Source organism: Cupressus sempervirens, chromosome 3, assembly GCF_028749045.1.
Source record: "Cupressus sempervirens isolate cs-2001-9-10 chromosome 3, ASM2874904v1, whole genome shotgun sequence".
Lineage (NCBI taxonomy): Eukaryota > Viridiplantae > Streptophyta > Pinopsida > Cupressales > Cupressaceae > Cupressus > Cupressus sempervirens.
Genome location: NC_143120.1, coordinates 429,448,828 through 429,452,051, shown reverse-complemented (window position 1 = coordinate 429,452,051; position 3,224 = coordinate 429,448,828). Strand labels below are relative to the sequence as shown.

Sequence of the window (3,224 nt, the reverse complement as noted above, 5' to 3'; positions counted from 1 at the left end):
ATGGAAGATAACCTATGAAATAAATATTATCTAATTTAAAATATCTTCTCCACAATCGATTCAACAAATAATAAAAATGTCCAGAAATACGATTCCACAAATCTAGTCAACTTTAATGTCCATTACGCACGGTGTCTGTGAACCCTTTGACACGCAACACAAGGAGAAAATTTTACCCGCGACTAAATATTTTGTTTTCAGCTTATATACAGTAAGGTCGCCATTAAAGTTAATAGTTTATTCGTTGCAAGGGGACTTTTATAGCAATGAGAAATATATGGTTAAGCCTGCTTTTTTCAGTTGCGATGTTTTTTCAGCTCAATGGTAATAGTGGTGCCGGAGATACTATTCCATTGGGTGCCTCCCTCACTGGAAACCAGACAATATTCTCAAAGAATCGTACATTTGAGTTGGGATTCTTCAGCCCAAATGGAAGCAACTGGTATATTGGCATCTGGTACGCCCAAATACCAGAGAAGACTTATGTTTGGGTGGCCAACAGGGAGACTCCTGCCAGAAACCGGCCTGGCGTTTTGATGCTCTCAACAGAAGGTAATCTTGTACTGTTCGATGCAAAGGGCAAGTCTATTTGGTCAACCAACACAACAAGAAAGGCTGCATCCCGAGCTGTGTTATTGGATTCCGGTAATTTCTTAATGCTGACGAACGACAGCCAATCTAATACCGTTTGGCAGAGTTTCGACAATCCAGTAGATACCTTGTTGCCCGGGATGAGGTTCGGTGGATATCATCAAAAGCTAATCTCCTGGAAAAGTTCAACGGATCCTGCTCCTGGGCTTTTTACCATGCAGATGGATCCATCCGGGGTCAAACAATTTGTCTTCAAATGGAACAATTCTGTGCAGTATTGGGCGACCGGACTTTGGGACGGCACAATTTTCAGTGGAATTCCAGAAATTGAGGACAAACACATTTTCAATATCAGCATCGAAAGTAACGGCTCTGGTTTGTATTTTACTTACATGGCGGTTCCCAACTACAATGGTCTGGCACGGCTCGTCGTGACTGAGTTCGGACAAGGGCGACAGTATGCAATATTGGATGGCAATAAATTGAACATGATCTGGTCTGTCCCCAGAGATGGATGCGACGTTTATGGGTCCTGCGGTGCCTTCGGAACCTGCGACTCCAGAAATCTTCAGTCCTGCAGCTGCGCGGAAGGCTTCAAACCCAGAGACTATCGCGCCTGGGTTTCCCAAGATTGGGCGTCCAGTGGGTGTGTTCGGAAGAGCCCGTTAAACTGCAGCACAGACCGATTCATCCATCTTGGCGTAACGTTGCCCGATGATTACGTTTTCTCATACCCTGCAATATCAACAGAGAAAGATTGCGAGAAAGCCTGCCTCCGCAACTGCTTGTGCACCGCATTTTCTTTCAATCCGCATTCAGGGGCCTGCCAAATCTGGTCCGGAGATTTGCTCAACATGCGCAACTCTACTCGATCCAAAAGCACTTTAAATGTCTTCATTAGAGTGGGAGCCTCTCCACTTTCAGAGAAACAAAAAAGCACTAATAGTGTGGGCGCAGTGCTTGGTATTGTTGCAGGTGCACTCACCGTTGCTCTGGTTATCTCTTCAGTTTTAGTTTGGCGGCAGCATAAGCTACAGTCAATGGACAGCCGTGATGATTCATTAGACTCTTTTCTGAGAATGTTTACTTACAAAGAGTTGAAAACTGCAACAAGGAATTTCAGGTCCGAGTTAGGGAGTGGAGGATTCGGGTCAGTGTTCAAAGGATCTCTACCAGACGGTACGCTTGTGGCCGTTAAAAAGATGAAGGGTTCAAGACAAGATGAGAAGCAATTCCGAGCAGAAATTAGCTCTCTTGGAAACATACAACATGTAAATTTGGTAAGGCTTCGAGGGTTTTGTGCGCAAGGATCAAAACGGTTACTGATCTATGATTACATGCCCAACGGCTCTCTGAATTCCCTGCTGTTCAGAAGTAATTCTAAGATCGGTGAGGGGATCAAGGTACTCGACTGGAAGGCCCGATTTGAGATCGCATTAGGTACTGCAAGAGGATTGCTCTATCTCCATGAAGAATGCAGGGGCTGCATCATTCACAGTGATGTGAAGCCCGAGAACATCCTTCTCGACAGTAATATGTCAGCCAAATTAGCGGGTTTCGGATTGGCGAAGCTGATGGGTAGAGATCTGAGCCGCGTGCTGACGACTACGAGAGGAACGAGAGGATACTTGGCTCCAGAATGGATCTCCGGTACTCCCATCACTCCCAAGGTTGATGTCTACAGTTTTGGTATGACCCTTTTGGAAATCATTTCTGGGAGAAGAAATCTGGACTTCACCGTGCAAGATTCAAGCAAGCTTTATTTTCCTACTTGGGCTGCAAGCCAATTTCAGCAGGGGAACATGATGAATATTGTGGAGGAGGGTGTTTTACAAGAGGAAGTAAAAATGGAAGAGGTAAGAAGAGCATGTAACGTAGCACTGTTATCCATTCAGGAGGACGAGGATGTGAGGCCAAGTATGAGACAAGTGGTGCAGATGTTGGAAGGGAAGATGGAGCCTCAAACACCACAGATTATCAGCTCAAATCCCGTTTGTTTCCTCGAATTGAATCAGAATTGGGATAGTAATAACCCAGTTTTGTCAAATCTGCTCTTTGAATAGAAAATGATAAAGTGGAATTAGAAGATAGGGATAACAATGTTACTGATTAAGAGGTTAAGCTTGGTGACGTCAATCCTCTAGTGATATATGAGGTTAAGCTCAAATATTTGTTACTACTTAAAATCAATTCTAACTACCAATGTATGCCACTATTTTATTTATGACTGATATCTAGGAAAACTATATTCTTTTATGGAGAAAATCTTTGTATGCCAATATCATATTTATGTCTTATATTTAGGGAAAACTAATATTTTTTAAATACAACAGATAACATTTTAAGAGCATTTAAATCTTGATGATAAGAATTGCAACAACACATTGAAATTATTATAATTTATTTATTTGTAAAATATATTTTATTCAATAATTATATTAATTTTTTTTAAATATTGATAAATATATATTTTTATTAAACTAACACAACTAAATACAATTCTTAATTAAAAACAAAATAACATAAAGATCTACCCTTATATATATAATACTAAAATATATTCAATGTATAAATATATAAGAAAATAATTTCTAATTAGTAAATTTAGGGACATTCCTCATTTTAATTCATTT

General features: G+C 40.6%; 1 pseudogene; it reads left to right on the top strand.

Annotated features, from left to right (window-relative positions):
* The first annotated feature begins 222 nt into the window (after window positions 1–222).
* On the top strand, window positions 223–2,856 carry LOC149566861 (G-type lectin S-receptor-like serine/threonine-protein kinase At2g19130 pseudogene; annotated as a pseudogene).
* Window positions 2,857–3,224: the final 368 nt, after the last annotated feature.